This window comes from Seriola lalandi, unplaced genomic scaffold, assembly GCF_002814215.2.
Source record: "Seriola lalandi dorsalis isolate HSWRI2012SDOR001 ecotype SW California unplaced genomic scaffold, Sedor1 jcf7180002054562, whole genome shotgun sequence".
NCBI lineage: Eukaryota > Metazoa > Chordata > Actinopteri > Carangiformes > Carangidae > Seriola > Seriola lalandi.
The window spans coordinates 411,746-431,091 of record NW_019525115.1 but is presented as its reverse complement, the minus strand read 5'-3'; the positions used below and the strand labels follow the sequence as shown (position 1 = coordinate 431,091).

The window sequence follows — 19,346 nt, the reverse complement described above, 5'->3', positions numbered from 1 at the left end:
CACACACACACACACACACACAGAGTCACAGACATGTATGCATGTACCCATACATATGTTAAGCGGTCTATTCGCCACCTAACCACACAGACGCAAACACTGCACACGCACGCTCACAAACCGCGCACACTCCACTCAAATTCATTCTCAAGCATTTTTACCATGACACACAAGCCCTTTAATTTATCTTTGTTCTCATCTTTTATTGTTTTCTGATTTGTTATTGCTAATGCCGTTTCAGATGACATGGTGGTCAAACTAATGCTTGTTTCTTCCTCGTCTTCCAGTGATTTTTCCCCTCTTTCCCCGGGAAAATGATTGTCTTTGAAAGGCCTTTTTGATGTGTCTCGCTGCATTTTTAGACATTATGTAGACAGAGTTAAGCTCCATGTTCCACCAATTAAAGCACAGAGAGCACATTGTTTCATACTCAACCCAACTCAACTGTTCCATCTGAAATGGATTATTTTAGTCCGTTTTGTTGTTTGGATTTCAAATGCAAAATGCTGATGTTTGCGTGTACTAATAGAAATATCTTGTATCAATACAAACAAATAAGAGCGGCCAACAGAAAGACAGATATAAGAGCCTCTTCTGATGCCTATTGGTTTGTTTTTATATGTCATGGAGACTGAGTTTGATTCCACATTCCATCAATTACACATTGGACAAACAGGAAACGACACTGCTTTTTTTTTTTTTTTACTCAAAAGTTGCATCTGAAAATTATAGGATGACTCAGTTGTTTTGATCGTTTGTATTTTAAAACAGACAAAAAGAAAATCAGATAACACGAGCAGACAGACGCAATAGGAAAGTGAGAGTTTTTACTGACTTTTAAAAGTTAGAAAATTTGGGGTTAATTTTGACCAATCAATGCGCAGAAATAAAATATTTAACTGTACAGCAAATTCCACATGATTTCACCAGTTTATCACCTACTGTACCTGGGTTTTAAACACATTAAGCAACAATAGCAATAAATGCACATTTGTACGACTAAATTGAAGTTACAGCACAGCTACGTCTGCCCTGGACACACAGGAAGAAAAGCTGAAGTCTCTTTTATTCAGTTGTTGACTCATCACTACTGCAACATTGACTTAACATCAAAAGCTGAATAGGAGGCAAAAGAGCAAACAACAGGAAAAGGAGATACATCTGTTCCTCATTCCTCGTTTAAACATACTATGAAATTACCAGAAGCCTTTAAAATGTTCCAAAAATGAGCCTGAAATTGACATTATGAGTTCAAAAAGTTTAAAAACTTAACTCTGCTTTAATTAACTACATTTTCATCCCCACTTTTGCGAAAAGCCAAATCTGTTGTTATTATGTTTTCCATTCCCCACCCCACCCCCCCAGCCACGATACAGATGCCACGTCAAATCAGTTATTGACAACTCCTCTGTTGGAACAGCTTTCTGTTAAATTGACTGATGGGGCAGGAAAAAAAATTAAACAATACGGTTTTTATCCCTTGGCTAGAAAAAACTAACATGATAGTTCCCAGCGGAGGACATGTCAGAAAGTAGACCCCACTATGAGCGGTTGGGGAGCAGCTGACACTAACTGCTGATGTCTTTGTCAAAACGGTGTGTTGATGACTGCCTACGGTTACAGACTGAATATTTCACTGTTGCTAATGAATTCCTTTCGTCTGATGACTCAAACCAAACCTAACACTTATCAGTCAGGTTGGAGTCACAGTTGATCATCAGAGATTTAGTCTGCAACAATTTCTACAATTAATTCATAATTTCCAGTCATTTTTCAAGCAAACATCCACCAACAGTGCACTTGTTCCAGCTTCTACCTTGTGAGTTTTGGATGTTTTTTTCTTGTCTGAGGAAACAAGCAGCATTGATGACGTCAGTTTGAAATCTGGAAAATTGGACACACTTTTCACTTACATCTGACACTGTATGTACTAAACGATGAACCAATTAATCCAGGAAATAATGAAAACAATCATTAGATGCAGCTCTTAATTAAAGCTATTAGCCCATTAGCTTTAGTAGATGGTTATCTTAGTTATTAAATCAAGTGAGCAAACACTTTTTTTAGTAATTATATTTCTAATTATATATATACATAACTAACGTTGCCTACAGAGATATATATTAGTTAAGTTGCTCTGCCTGTAAAGTGTAGGCGGCTGCTATCTGTGCAGAAGAAGAGACGATCAACAACAGAACAAAGCAGAAACTCCTTCATCAAGTTTGTCATAAGACAGGAACACACTGTCATAACACAATCATGCCAGCAATTTCCCTCTCTCGTGAACGCCAGTCAGAAACCTTGATCAACCAGATCTTTCAGCTGCTGAGGTTAAACCTGAGGGAGTGGTCTGTCTGTTCATTACACGAACCAACGCCCAGCTTTCAACTTGTGCCGTGACACAGACGCACGTGCAAGTTACTGACACGCCACCACTTCCCTATAAAAGACATGTTCCTCTTCGTGCCTAAATAAACTCAAACCAAAGGAATGATATCAGTCCACTTCATAATCTGCACCTCCAAAACAGTGTTGTTTTACAGTATATTGACTCAAATAAACTGCATACACACACACACACACACACACACACACACACACACACACACACACACACACACACACACACACACAGGCAATGGAACAAATAAATCTCTCAGGGATTTGTGAACTAGGAAAGAAAAGTTTTGGGACTGTTGGCCAAAAGTAGCTGCTGCTGTGGCTGCTGAAGAAAGACAAACTTATCAAACACAGTCAAGACAATAACCGCATTAGCCTGTGGATGGTGTTAATGTCCCACCTTGATGTATGATAGTAGCAGGAAACCGGGAGCTGCATAAATCAACATGGGACTGTTGATTTTGACCTTGCTCTCCACAGCTAAAGCTCTCATACATCAAAAATGATGGAGAACAAACTCTGCTTCAGTGGTAGTTGTAGGCGTAATGGAAGGAACTAGTAGCTGCATAAATCAACATGTTGATTGTTGACTCTTGCCGAGCTGTCTTTTTCCCCAAAATACGGAAAACAAACTGCAGCTCTGCCAGAATCACACACACATGCACACACACACACACACACACACACACACACACACATCTCACCCGCCTGCCCAAATCGGCAAGACATATCTGATGATTTTAAACACACACGCCCATGTATGCATGCATACACCCCCTGTATGTGTGCATGTGTGTGTGTGCATGCATATGTGTCATGGTTTGGTTTCTCTGTCTGGGTAAGCTCAAACATTACGTCAGTCAGACACACACGCACATCCACAGGAAGAAACAGGCTGATACACAAAAGCCATGAACACACTTTTACACACTCGCAACTCAACACAACCCTCTCTCATGTACACTACCAGTCAAAAGTTTCAGAACACCACCGTTTTTCCAGTTTTGATTGAAATCTAAGCAGGTCACCAGAAACTGAGAAATCATGATGAAGAAATTGACGAGCTCACAGCTTTCCTGCAGCAATGGAAGTAAATGAAGTCTTGAAAGTTAATAAAAACTATTCCTACAGGTGTTGACTCCGTCTGCGCAAAGGCAGCGTTGGAACAAACTGTGTTACTACACCCTATCTTGCAATTAGAATGGAGAGAAAAAGACAAGCAACAAAAAGGAAGACAGACTGGCTGGTCAGGGGTTCATCCGACAGCAAGATAATGACCCAAAACTTTAGAAGGAAAGAACCAGACGGTGGCTTCACACAATGGAAGAGCAGCACAGTCTCCAGACTTAAACCCCATGGAGCTGGTTCGGGATGAACTGGACAGAAGGTGAAAGCAAAGCAAACTGTAAACGCAACACAATTGTAGGAACTTCTGCAACAGCGTTCAGACAAACTTTCTGAACAATATCTGATTTTCATTGTAGAAAGCACGTCAGGAGCGTAATTAGCTGCTGGATGAGTCAAAAATTTTGATTCCCCAAGAACAGAAAGGCTCCAAGATTCCTTGTATTTAAATTCTCCAATTCTTTATTTATTTGTTCTGTGCTTTAACTTCAGAAACACTGAGACATTGAATTATGTAAATTTAAATAACAGCTGGAAAAATTGAGGTGTTCTAAAACTTGACCGGTAGTGTATTTACAGTCACTCACACACACCCACACACACACACACACACACACACACACACACACACACACACACACACTTTCCACTCCTGGAGAATCGGACGTTTCCTGCTGCAAGCGGCCGGCCCGACGGGAAAAATGTCTGGACAAACTTAAGATGCACGCGCGCGCACACACGTACACGTACAGACACACAACAGAACATTTTCAACCCACAATGTTGACTTTATATTCCTTTCCAGAGCCCTTCTATCGGTACGCTGGCCAAGTGAAGCAGCGTTTCCCTGTTGAACACTATCGGGAAGCAAGACTGGGAGGTTTTAGGGGGCCTCAGTGATGTCAATGCAGGGCTGGGCTCCATTCAAAAACTGGACTTCAATCAAAACCCAAAGCCAAATAAGATCATACTATCACAGTGAGTCACTGTAATTTCTTTACTGCAGAATTCTCACAGCAATGAAAAGGGTTTAATATTTCTCACTGTCACAATCAAAGATACTTGTAGTGCCTAAGAGCTAATAACTTTCCTTTGATTTGATTCTTCCGTAAAAGCTCGAAAACTGATCTTGTGACTGATGCAAAAGCATTTCGCACGTTCCTGGACTGGAGGGAATGGTTGCCATGATGATTAGTTCAAAGAGATAGGGAAACCAAATGAATGCCCTAGAGACACAGCATTCCTTATATAATCTTGGTTGATAATTGAGGTTCCACAAACTGCACTTTAAAACACACCTGCAGGAAATTTAACAATCAATATTAACCATGACCTCTCTCTCGCTCTCTCTTTTTTTTTTTTTTTTTTTTTTTTTGCAATTTCTCACAATCAATAAATCAATTCCCCCACTGAACTGATCATAGTCAGTTCATTATCACATAATAGGTGTATGAAGAGTGTATGTACATTGAGAGAAAAGTCATTTAATGCAGTTTGGGCTTCCTGATTGTTGGTCTAAGCATAACAAGTCATCACAGCAGACTGGAGCACGTGGTGTAGAGCTTTTAATTATCAGTATTATAATATTAATGAAGCTTAAACTGTAGCTGTGCGCCCAGATCCTCTTGAAATGTTAAATCTATTCAAAAGGATTTTCTCTAGATTTTGGTGGTACAGCAACACATTAACGACTGTACACATTACATTGATTGATGGTCTGTAGTGAGTCTTAACAACACTGCGGTGCCCCAAACATTTGTGTGCTACTTTTTCAATCACGGCTGCTAACTCATCTGGTATGATCTGTCACTTCTCACTCCAAATGCAGTTTTTCTTCACTCTCTTTTCTTTCCATATTTCCTTCTCTCCCATCTCTCTCCGTTTTCATGTGTAAAATTGAACACTGTCAAAGCTGTCTAACTCTTAGGTATTATTCAGGGGAGACGTTTTACATCCTCAGAACTCTTTGAGGCATTTTGCTTCACAAGCCCATATGTATAGACTAAATGATGCTGTTGGCCCATGGAGCAATATAACTGGATTCCAACCAGAATATGTTTGAAGAACAAAGCAAGAAGCACTTGTTTTATCTTATCCTTCAAGACATGACTCCAATTTTAAAGCTGCTTTAAGTGCCTGGCAAGATAAATCCAGAGTATTCTCCTGCTCTGCAGCTTGCCAAACTAATCCTGAACGTTTTTATTATTTGAAAAACAAAAACAGGTTTTATCTTATCTCACAACAGGCACATGGCTTGAGGTTTTATTTAAATGTGGTAAAGAAGAAGAAAGTGCACGTCAAGTATGTGAGAGAGCACCTTTCTTATGTTTAAAACAGGTTGTGCACGTCCAAGCACCTGAAAAAACACAAAACCAATCACAGTGCTGACACCGAACTGTCATTTTCAGATGGGATGGGAATTTAATCTAATCGTTTAACTCACTCACTGACTCGTCTAAAAAAGAGCAAGAGGGAGAAAAGGGGAGAGCGACACAGTGCAAGAGAGAGTGAGAGAGGTTCTCACGGCTAGGTGAAATCAGCCTCTAAACAAAAGGGAGAGGACAACTTGTGTGTGAAGCACTAAAAAGCCCAAAAGCCGTGTTGCAGAACAAACGCCATGCACCCCACTGTGCTATTCCACCCACCTCAACACACACACACACACACACACACACACACACACACACACACAAGCACACTCACACACACAGGCCCTAAGTAAATTTAACTGTCAGCCGTAAAGTTTTCAACTATAGCAAGTGATCTTTTGCCCCTTTTTCTCTCCACTTTTCCTCCTCCCACTCCAGTGTCTATGTAAATTAGTTCCTCATCTGTCCTTCTGTCCATCCTGCCTTCCTTCTGCACTTCCTCTCTGACTTTATTTTTCCCCTTGTGTTCACTCATTGTTGCCCTGAAAATGAAAGGTTTAGACACTCTTTCCATCTCTGTTCATCTCTATCACAGCCTCATTTCACCTTCCTTATCTTTTATTGTGCTTCCTGTGCTATACCGTCATCCATCTATCCATCCATCCATCCATCCCTCTCCTCTTTCTCTTTCCGTCTCCCCACTCCCCCTCCCTCTTTCTTATCTCCTCCCTCTTCAGAAATGAGAAACAACCTTTCCTCTTCCCTCTTTTTCATCCATTCTTCCTTAACCCCCACCCCCCACACACACAGACACACACACACACTTCTGACTGTGGGCCTCTGACACCCTCCCCCCCCTCCCCCTGACAAAAGTCTCAAAGACCCCCAGATGTGTGCCCCCTTAATTTCCATTTCAAAAAAGAACCACCTCCCTCCCTCCATCATCCATCTAGCCATGCATCCACTTCTACACACACACACACACACACACACACACACACACACACAACAGACACTTCAAAAATGCACTGTTACACACACACACATCAGCAAGTGGACTTTCCTTTTTTGTGAGAGAAAAAAAACAAAATATGCTGACCATGACAAATATCACTTATCTGATCCTTTAAAGTGGAGTGCTGGACTGTTCAGCATAGTATCAATACCAGCAGACAACTTCCGCTTTCAGTGACATTTTTTTTTTTTTTTTTTTTTTTTAAATATGCTGACAATCAAAATTCTTATTTATCCATAAGAAGGAACCTGCTGATGGTAAATTTCATAAATCTGTGTGGTCTTCAAATGTTTGTTCAAGACGCAAAGGTGAGGCCTGAGGAGACAATCACTTTAGACTACTTGCATAGTGTTATATAAAGTATGGGTTTTTGATGTGCTACTTCACACAATAATCTGCAAAAACTAAGTTTGGTTAGTTTAAATATATATATATAAAAAAAAAAGATAAAAAATTTACTGAAAACAACACTGACGTCGACTCTCTAATTTTAGACACATTCGTATGTTTGATAGATGTATTCCTTCAGAGAAACTGAGCCTTTGACTTTGAAAACTCATGCCTTAAAGTATCTTAACTCTTGAATGTGTTAAATAAATAGCCCCTCGCCACAAGCCATGATTTTTTGTTAATTGTTCAATACAAAGATTTAATATAAGCGAATCACTGTGATCCAGGAGAATCAGATGTGACGATCAGAGGCTACAACAATAGATTACTAATTAATCTGACGATTATTTTCTTGATTCACTGGTCTATAAAATGTCACAAAATATTGAAAAATGCCTGTCACTGTTGCCCAAAGCTCAGGGTTTGGGAAACTGTCACATCTGTCACAAACTGTCACAAGAAAACCATGAAAGATTCACATTTGAGAAGCTGACAGAGGGGATTGGTAACAAATTGGTAAACTGATTATTGGGGCCCATGTTTCTGATTATTTTCTGTCCTTTATCGCCTAAAGCTCTAAATGAGATTCAGCTGATACTGTCCAGCCCTAGTTAGAATAGAATATCCCTTTGCAGTTTGTTTTTTTTGTAAAATAAGTTAGTGGTCAAAGTTGAGAGCTAGTGACGGCTCAACACAGGACTAAAAGTTCCAAAAAGTGATCTGATCATTATTCAAAACCCAAACAGTGTCTCGCGGCCACCGAGACCATCACTGGCATTACACTGTAGATTGAGTGCCACTAAAATTCATGAGAGAAATAAAGAAAATCTGCCCAAGCCAACCTCCTCAAGGTTGTGGCTTTCTGCCCAAAGTCAACTCTTTCATTTTACGTCAAAGAATTTCCTGCGGTATGGTACATACACAGGTACCAGGACAAGATACTACACCTTAAAAGACGCTACACCTTTAAAAATGCTGTGTAAGTGAAAATTAACTGCTGCAGGACAGGATGAATCCCTGCTTCCTTCTAAGTTTATGTGGTTTGAAGTGAAGCCCTGAGGGCATCAGCTCAAACTGTCTGCAGGGCTGTACCCTCTAAAGACCAAACCTGCTAGTGGAGGATCGTTTAACAGTGCCAGCAAACCATGTCCGGCTCCATCTTGCAGAGAACAGGTGAGACAGTTAGCTGTAACAAATTGTACCTCACTGGTTTGTTCAGATTTGGGCACAAATGTCAATGTGGACCAGAGGGAAGTAGGAAGGGTGTCATATCTCCCCCTGCTTTCTTTCTGCTAACTCCCTGTTATGGAGCGGCCAGCCAGGATTACATGAATCATGAATAACACAACAGGCCAGACCAGACTGGCCATTCATCAATTACAGTTACTAGATCCATGCTTAATCTTTATTCTAATGTTTTTTCAACAGCCTTAACAATCCACACAGCCAGAGGCACGCGCACCAAAAAAAAAAATAAAAAAAATCAGCAGAGGCTATCCACTTAAATTTAAAAAAAAAAAAAGAAAAAGAATGTACATGTTAGTCGTTTAAATCATAGTTTTAATTTGACGGGACGCCATAAAAAGTCTGCCCCTTATTACACAGACACACAAACACACAGACGAAGGCTCACATTGACAGACACACGCATGCATGCACACAGAGTGAGGACAAAGACTACTTTGAAAAGTTACTCAGCCACCAGATGTTTTAGCCAGATCCTAGACTACAATACTAATGGGGCTGTTCGTGTGCGTGTGCACGTGTGTGTCTGTGTGTGTGCAAGAGAAAGAGAGAGAGAAAGGTGGGGAGCAAGCGCAAGGCTTTTTTAAGCAGCGAAAAATGAATCTCCTTCCACAGCAAGTATATAGTAATAACAAGTCAGAAATTAAACAAATTGTTTTAAATTTCACACTCTATCATGCATACACACACACACACACACACACACACACACACACACACACACACACACACACACACACACACACGGATCCAATTTTATAAAATATTGTTAAAACACATCAGCCTCGACAGGGTTAGTATTGCATGCACATACACAAACACAAACACAAATTCACACTCACACACACACATGCCTAAAGCATTTCACACACACAACAAACACATCCATCCATGAAATAAAGAGCTATTAGCTAGAGATAATGCTGTATGACTGCAAGACATGCACAGGGGAAAAGGCATGTTTGCTCCAGAAAAGTGTGCCACATCAAACCTCGGATGAAATATTATTGTGACTGAGAAAGATCACATTAACAAACAAGTGTCAGTGTGTATTTACTCTTAAATGAAAGTTAAGTTGATATCTCTGAGCAAGTAAATGGGAGCATTTTGACAGGGGTTACAGTATGATCAAGCATACATGACTACAACAGTCCTGTGTAGCATTACAGTAAGAATAAGAGAGACAGCGATTTAGAGATAGAGTATCAGAGAGAAGGAAAGAGGCACCTAAAGAGTAAAAGGAAAAAGTGAAACATAGAGAGAGAGAAACATATTTGTCAGCTAAGAAATCTAACTGTGTGTGTGTGTGAAGGTTCTTGGTTTGACTATTGACAGAATAGACAGTTAACCTTCACTACAGAAATAACAATCAGTGAGTCAAATCAGTCATACCGAAGCAGCAAAAGAGACAGATCTGACCTCAACACAGAGAGATAAGTGCTGACAGACTGTTACAATAACTGATAACCATCTATCAACAATGCTCAACTGTCTGGAAATTACTGTTCTTCAACACTGCAGCACTGACGGTCTAACCATGAGAAATGGTGCAATCCTGATTTAATAAGACAGACAGGAACAGATACCATATTAATGAAATATATTGAACTGCAGAGGCATCAAATCACCTGTGAACAGATAACAACCACATCAGAAATAGCCATGTAGCAACCAGAAAACTCCTAACTCAGATTTGGTTTTGATAGTAGCTTAACTGAAAGCTGCTGTTACATGAAATACAGTTATTTTAGCCCCCATCTGTTGTGCATATTATAGCTTGTTGAAAGAAAACATCTGAAACCTTGGAAAGTGCAAAATGCTTGATCTTACAGTTTTCTATTACGACACAACAGGTGGATGTGTTGATTCACAGTAATTCACATAAAATCAAATGACTTACTCTCAGTCGGAACAACTTTTAGCCAAGTAGCTTTCTCAATTAGAAAAAAAAAAGGTGCCACTTCTACCCGAGAAAAGTCTCGCTGAATTAAGCATATAGTACTTGAGGAAAACGGTTCAGTACTCTCTCCATCTGCGTATTGCACAGCCTTTTCAGCCTCAACACAAAGAAGCTTACAACATAAATCACATCCAAATTCATGCCACTTACGCCACTGTCACATTTTCCGTGGCTAATTTTCACTGTCTGTCTGCTAGGTATTGTGTGAAAACTGTAAGCAATTACAGACGGAGTCGTGCTCATGGGAACACTTGAGAACAGTATACCAACGGACGAGTTAACACCACAAGATGAAATCCATTTTTATAGTTCGTAGCGTATGTCGCAATTATTATCTCTGTGATCTCGTCTTTATCTCTGCATTACTGCGCTGTCTATATGCCATATAATAGCTTACAAATGTGCACGTCTTCACTTGCTTCTGAATGTCATCCGGGATCATCACTATAACTCTTGATTCACAGTTTGACCACATTTTAAGGGTTGTAAAACAGATGAACAGTGAGACAGTGGTCACAATGAAATCTCAATTACAAAAGATACAAATGTGATAGAGTTGGTAAGAAGACACCCACTTTCATATCTCACTGTTGCTGTCAGGTAACTGACGCCAAGCAAAGTGTCACATAATACAGTATGTGCTCTGGTAGGTTAACACTCAACTAGCACAATAAACCACAACTAAAAATAACAAAAACAAATTTAAACTGCAAAATGAATTATCTTGCTCTTGACTCTTTTCAAATCATTTCAAGATGTTTTTTTTTTTTTTTTTTATACAATGTAAAAATGACACAAGGTAACTTTTTCTGAGGGTAGAACAAGGTCTGACATGCCTTTGTGCTGTGGCCGTTAATTGACACCACAAGGAGTACTGTAAACCAGCAACAACAATTTAAAGAAATAACACAAAGGAAAAAATGTCTACTCTGTGTATATGGACAAATGACTGTAAATACTGTAAAATAGTGAAATGTATTAAAAAAAATATAAATAAAATTATAATTATACCTACGAGGTCCTGATGTGACAGCTGGAAGTATTTTTGGTCCACTCTGTACGATCTCATAAAATACCATTGCTATGAGAAAAAGCAATATTGGAGCTCATTCAAATTCATTATGCAAGGATTAAAACTTTTAAAAGGGCAATTCACCAATAATTCACCTCAATTGCAAAACTGATTCTCTTTAAATGATTTCTGCTGCAGGTTTTGGCTTAATATATATTCTCAGGAGTTATTGTAATTGGACTTAGCTTTTTAATGTGGAGCCACATTTTCAAAAGGTGAAGTTATTAAGTGGAAACTTTATTGACTATTATCACAACAAGACCTACAATGCCAGGGGACGACAAATAAATCAAACTTACTTTTAATGAACCATCAGAGTGTAAACAAGCTGACAGACTATATTTACAGAGACTCAATAAAAAAACATTTACTATTATCTTATAATGAAGGTCTATAGAGTTAATACAAACAACCCAGGGATTCCAAACTTTTCTTATTAAGATCTCTGTGACACCAACATCTAAAACACATTTTAGTCTGTTTTATTCACACAAACCACACCAACTTCTAAGAACAAATGCACTCTGTCTATTTAGTTTCAAGATAGTCACCCACAACTGTTTATAGGAAAGCCACATTTCTTTCCTAATGATATACAGCCATCAACAATTGAGCTCTTTTTCTATTCTTTGTTCCTTTGAAAAACCTTTCAAACCTGGGAGGACACCTGTAGCACAGCTTGGAGAAAAACAAGCAGCAATTCAAAGCCACACAACCTTTAAGACTAGTGGAACATGTGTAACACAGATCTGTATGATAGAAGCATGAGTTCAAATTTGTCTAACATAATGGAACGTGAGGAAAAACTGCTGATGTGTAGCAAATGTGACAAAATCGTTCTATAGGACAGCTGCAATTCATTTGCTCAGCACTGAGTAAATGAGCGCTGATTAATTTTCAATTTGGACACTGGAAGTTAAGTGAATGCAGCACTGGAGCAAATCATTCACTGTGTTTTACACAAGGTCAAAACTCACATGAACAGTGATTGATAACTGAATGTCTCGGTGCACAGGAAGCATCATAAGTACACTGCTGAGTCAAAGCAGTCAGAACTCGCAACTCATAACACATCACATGACAAGCCAGCAGGTTTCTCAGACAAGAGAGTGCTCATTAACTCACTCAGGAGCCAAAGCTGTTAAATGAAGATCAAAAATGTTTTGTACAGATCAATCTGCTACTATAAAATATAGCATATGCTTGTTTGGAAACAATGTTATCTACTGTACATTTGAGGGATTTAACAGTTACTCATACACAGTAATTTACAAGGAGCAAGCGGGTGTTGTATAGTTTGAACAATACGACCTTTCGGTAACAGGAGAGTCTCTATAACCACGAGGCTATACTGTGTCACCACCTTCTACTGCTATGTGCCTAAATCCGCTCAACCACCACTTTATCAGTCTGCACTGTATCGTGACAGAGGGATTATTTACTCTCTCAGATCAAAGGAAGAAAAATTGTCCCATATTTGGGATTTCTATGTCCCAAAAAAAAACGAGGGGGAAAAAAGAATCATTTCACCCTAAACCAAGACCATGTGCTCGTTATCTGAAGCAGGCTGTCTAAAAGACAGACTTAAAAGTCTAAAATAGACCAAAGACATTAGAGACAAACTCAAGCCTAAACAAGGCCGTACTAACCACAGACAGAGAGTGGGGATGACATTTTGGGCATTTAGCAGACACTCTTTTCCAGACCGACTTCCAGTAACTGCAACAGGAGAATAAGCTCAAATCCCTGTATCACCGACGTTACAAGCAGCTAATATAGAGCAATGAAAGAGCCAAAACAATGTGCCCAGGCAGTAAAATACGTTAAAAACAATTGTGTCCTTGGGATATGAGCAAAACAAGAAACCGGGTAATAAAGAAGTGCTAGCTACAGAGCTATGAGCCAAGAGAGCCAGAAGCCCTGCAAAAAGGTTTTTTCTTTAAATAAACTATCCGTGACAAATGGATGTTTTCCTTTATCTGAACTGCAGGCAGGGTTGAGATGAATAACGGCTGATTGCTCTAATAGATGCTATCTTTTCCTGCTTATTGGAAACAGTGCAAGTTAAGACAGTTCACGTTCATAAATAAACGGGATTTAAAAATAAGTTTTGTGTTCACATAAAGAAAAGTTTTTAAAAACTCTCAGGAAAATCTCTTCTGATCTTATGTTCAAACAATATGGCATCTGCAATATTACTAAGATTGACTAAATACTGACTTTATTAAGGCAGGATCGTAATTTGGGGGGAACGGAGATGTTAAGTAAATGTCACCTGTGAACACTTATGCCATAATATCTGAGCAAGGCTTTCCATATGTCTAATTATCAAACAGCACAAAATCCACAAGAACAGGACAAAAGTAGAACTCACAACTTAAATAAAACAGTAAAATCAAAGTTTTGATTTGTTTAAACAGTTGCCAGTAGTAGTTCATTTCTAAACTTTGTCTTAATACTTCAGCTCAACAGATTTTTTAGAAGGGAATATACTGTTTTCTGACTTCTACAGATCCTGCAACAGGTTTGTGAATCAGATTACCTAATTTGCTAGCATGCTAATATGTCATCTACACACAGAAGACATGTTTGTAAGACAGCAATAACAGATCTATCCTTGCGTTAGCTGCGTCAAACATTTTAACCAGATGAAACGGGACACAAAGCTCTGAGAAAGGACACGCGTCAGCCCGCACCAGAAGGAGAGAGAGCAGAGCAGCAACTGAGCGGAGGTTATAGCAGGAATTATTCCGTGCTTTCCGTTTTGTAGTGATAGATTTCAGGTGGTAATGTAAGGCAGATTAAATACCTCACCTTGCCCAATAATTCACCTGAATCATGTAGAGGAGGAGCGGTAGAGGTTTTGCAAAACGTTTACAAGCTTCAATCAATCCTGTAAAGTTTTTTTTTCTGTTGATGAGTGGCTTCTTACCTAGCGTAGATCAGATTATGGACTTTACTGTGTCAAACTCACAGTCCCATCAGGTTTCCACAACTTCTTTAGGTCTTGAAACACTACTCGCAAAAATGTCTGTGTTCCAAACTTTGTATCATGTACACTTTAACTACAGTTATTTTTTCAATTTTTCAAACTGAGGACAACTTCGCCTCTACATTAATCAATTTTCCAAAAAAAAGTCTCTTTACGAAAAGAAAACTCTTCGATAATTATCGGCTGTGATAACTAGTTAAAGGCTTTTAAAGAAAATTATGGAGCATAACATTTCCATGGCTCATTCTCTTCAAATCCCTTCATGAATTTGAGGCAGCAAAATCAATCACGTGTTCACCAATGAAATCGCTACAATTTTCCCCAAAAAGCCGCTTGAACTGGGTTGAAGTCTCCTTTTCCGCTCCATCTCAAACTGGCCTTTTTCCCTTTTAACACAGTACTACTTTGAAACGACCAAAGACAAATGCATGGCAGCCCACAAAATCACTACAGTTGTTCCTCATGTCTTACAGAACATCAAACCATCAATAAAACACAGGAGATACATTCCAGCTAGTTGAACAGGACATTTCTGACTTTCCTCACTCCATGTGTTCTCTCTCCCTCTCTCGTTCTGTTTCTCTCTCTCTCTCTCTCTCCCAAAACTTTCTCTCTTCCCAGTTCCACCGCAGAGACTTCACATATTGCAGCCATATGAGTAAGCCATGGCTGTCTCCACAGCTCATACAGAGACACACACACGCACACAGACAGGAAAAAGTGCTGTGCTCTCTCCCACTCTGTCTTACACACACATACAGGAAAGACTTTTACAAGCAGAGGTTCTCTTTAGGAAGTCGTCAACTGTTTTGACGTTTAATAGCAGCTACGAACAAGGCCGTAAGATACAATAATATCCAGTGTCTGGAAAGAGGAAAATTTAAAAGTTGTAGAGCTAGACTGATACATTGTTAGATCTTTTTTTTCCTTTTTTTTTTTTTTGAAATTTAATAGAAACTTGTTAAAAGTATATAAAAGTTTAACAAAGGCATATTACATGCATGATATCTTTGGAAATATGAACATGTTATTTGGTCATTCAACAATTCAGTTAAGAGCAACTACACGGTGGACTGGAGTGAGTCATATCTAACAAAACATCAACAGATAGGACGGACATAGCAAAGAAGTTAAACACTATCTCAAACTATTCCCAACAGAATCAAAAGTTGTTGTCTGTTAAAAAGTACTTCATCCTGACTTACTTACAAAGAGCCTCGAGGTGCTGTGATGATTATCAAACTACTGAATTGACATCACCCATGTCAGATTACAAAAAAATTTAAAAAGCAATAAAAAAACTTGATAACGTCTATAGGACTTTTGAGAAACATGCAAACATAATGCAGGCAAAGTGTTGGAAAGTAGATGTTAAAACACTGTCAGAAAAAGTTACACATGGAGCTGAATACGTCACATAAATATACTGGACACTAAACTTCAACTGAAACAAATATTCAAAGCTTCTACATTTAAAACTTCAGTAACTTTGACAGCATTTTTCTGACTTTGTAAATTGTTTTCTTTTCAAAGAAGTCAAATCTTTCAGAAGACAAGTGACTTACACTCCTGTCAATCCTTCATGTAAAATTCTGTGAGGATATGTGTTTCTGAAAATATTCTACGTTTATAGCCTCTGAATTAGATTCGTGTTAGAACACTGCCTTTAAAACTGCAAAGTAAACAAAACCTCAAAAGTTTCATAAATCATTTCGTTCATTTGTATTTTTACTTAAATGATCCCCACAGTTTTATGAATTGAAGAGATGTGTGTATAAATTTTCCCTGCTGCTCTGGCCAAGCACACAAAACTTGCAAAAGAACTATTTGTCAGGGAAAAACTTTTAAGCAAACACGGCAGAACTTTAAAGTATGTGTTTAAGATGCCAAATTAAAATTCAAGGTACAAACTTGGTTTTACTTTTTAAAGTGGTTTTGAAAAGTCTGTGCAATAGCTTGTCGTTATAACTGCTTCACATTGAAAAGCCGTGAAGCTAGAGATGTAGCTGGACATGCTTTATATTTAAAGGACTCTAGAGTTAGACTGCAAATATTTCACAGCTAAACAAAATGATCCGATGAATAAATTAATGAATTAATTACTAAGGAAAATACAAAGTGTCAGCTTCTCAAACAGCTGTGAACAAGTGTGGGGTCACAGTGAAGACTCACAGACCTGCTCTGCTTTTTTAAAATTTCTGAGGTTATCTGCTGAATAAAAGTCGGTCCACACATAAGCAGCTCTTTGGGGGCCAGAGCTGGAGCACTGTGAAGGACTATGTAAAATGCTTCCTAGCAGTGTGTGCCTCATTGTACTGGCTTCACATACTCTGCTCTCCCCTCAGAGTTGTCATGCCTACCCAGCTCCCTTATCTCAAAGGAACATCACAGTTTCTTACTACAGAGGGGGGGGAGAAACTTTTTCAAAGTCGAGTGGAAATGCAGCTCAGGCTCCCCGACATCACTCATGAAAAGTTCAGCAACAACAACAAATAAATAAATGAGCGATATTTGAGCCACTAAGTACTTGTTTTTCTTTTAAGTTGATAAGGGAGGATGTTTTACGACAATTCACATCCACCATGCGCTCTCGAGCTTCCTAACAATGAAAGAGGTGCAAAAACAGCGCCATATCGGCTGTAAACCACCTAATAAACACAGTCTCTTTGATCCAGAGTTACACTACTTTTCCACTTTTAGATCAAATAAACTACAAGCATCTAACTGTGTTCAGCTTTCAGCACAAACCTCTTTCCCTCTCTCTCTATCTCTCTCTCTCGCTGTCTACGACGTGCGTCATTCGGAGCACCAAGAAATCTGAACTTGAGTATCAAGTTTGCAAGTCAGAATAGTAATGAAAAAGTTATCAATGAAAAATACAAAAAGTAAGTCATAACAGATGCAGGAGAGCTACACTGAGTCGACAAAATCACTCCAAGTCACCGGCTTCTGCAGCTCAGTCATGATGCCACTTATCGTAAATCAGTGTCCACAAAAAAAAAAAAAAAAAAAAAAAAAAAACAAGAAACAAAACTTACAGAAAACACAAACCTACTTGTGGCGACTAAGTCACTCCACGTCCCCTTGCTGCTGGCTTCAAACTCAGTCTTAAATCAAAGCAGTAGCCGTCCCCAGTAGCCCCCCAAATTTGTATTTGTGTAGCGTTTGGGTGTCCTAACCTAAATGTAAATTGCCATGTGAATTCAAAGCGGTGCTGCTCCTTTCCTCCCCCTCATTCAGCAGATCCCTCTTTCCTCACCGACGCCGCTCAGGCCGTTAGTTACATAAGACGCAAACCGACTGCTGTCCGTCGTAAAACTCCCAACGGCTAACAGAGCAATATTTTGTCTCCTAAACGCAGCATTGATAGCCCGGCTTCCTTTTAAGACCAACAAATTTCATCTTCCCACTTGTCCGAGAAGCATGCATTTCGCCATCTACAACTCCAAACCGTCCATCGCCGATGCGTTTTTTTTTTTTGCCGTTTACTATGCCTCTGCACCAACTAGTAGAGAGGACTGTATGCATGGTGTGCATTTGTGTTGCTAGTGTTTCTTTTGGTGCTGCTTACCTGTTGATCAAAATAAGCATTAGCCTCTTTGCTCTCTGTGTGTGTCTCTTTCAGCAGCCTGTTAAGATGGTGGCTGGCTGGCTGGCTGGCTGGCTGGTTGGTTCGTCTCTTTGAGGGGTTTTTGTTTGTTGATGATGTCGGACGGGGTGACTGTGTCTTGGCTGTCTCTTTTTTCTTTGGTCTGAGAGGGAAAGAGAGATAGTTAAGGCTTCACGGCAACACATAAAACTAGACTAACACCGACTGATTAATGACTGAGTATGGCTCTGGTGGTGTTGCAATATTCCGATGTTATAGTATGTTATTCAGCCGCCCGGAGCCCGGATTTGCTGGCCACAGCAAACCAAAGCAGAGCAGCTCGTTATCTGTAATTTTTTGTTCAGACTAGTGTTATCGCTTTGCTGTGACAGGACCTCTCTGCCTGTCTCTCTGTAGGCTGTGGGCATTACGTCAGAGGAGGAAGACACAGCAGCTCTATTAATATCAAGAAGCCACCCGAAGACTGACTCTTAAAGAGACAAACACTGTAATCTCACTTATTTAAAAAGTTAATACTAAACCAAAATCAACTACACTAAAATCAAGAGCGCTGACTCTTAAAGTGACATACACTGTAATCTCACTCATTTACACAGTTAATACTAAAGCAAATCAACTTCACTTAAAATCAATAACACTGACTCTTAAAGTGACAAACACTCTAATCTCACTTATTTACAAAGTTTATACTACACCAAATCAACTATACTAAAATCAAGACCTCTCACTCTTAAAGTGACACACACTGTAGTTTCACTTATTTGCACTTTTAAGAATAAACTAAAACAAAAAACATTCAAATCAAGACTTCTGACTTTTAAAGTGACACAAATCTCATTTCAACTACACTAAAATCGAGAACGCTGACTCTTAAAGTGAAAATTACTCAGTATCTCTTATTTAAATTCCTATTAAACCATATCAACTACCCACATCAAATCAGAACATTTGAAAGTAACACATACTGTTATGTTAGTGTCACCTATTTATATAGTAATATAACCAAATCAACTACTCTGCCAAAATCAAAAGATCTTAAAAGTCACATACACACACAGTATCTCATTTAAACAGTTACTAAACCATATCATCTCAGTCGGTCAGATAAAATCAACATGTCACATTTTTTAAATTGATTTTAAGTGATATACACTGTTACCTCATTATC

At 39.0% G+C, this 19,346-nt stretch overlaps 1 protein-coding gene across 3 annotated transcripts in view; it reads right to left on the bottom strand.

Moving 5' to 3' along the window:
• The window catches only part of trps1 (trichorhinophalangeal syndrome I), a 116,544-nt gene extending 97,934 nt beyond the window's left edge, over positions 1–18,610 (bottom strand). The window contains exon 1 of one of the 3 annotated variants that reach the window (XM_023416233.2): positions 18,140–18,610. The gene's annotated coding sequence lies outside the window, so the exon portion shown is untranslated. Of the gene's footprint in view, positions 1–17,619; positions 17,742–18,139 lie in introns of those variants that run through there. The other 2 variants (XM_023416235.2, XM_023416234.2) reach the window with 2 other exon arrangements.
• Between the last annotated feature and the right edge of the window lie 736 nt (positions 18,611–19,346).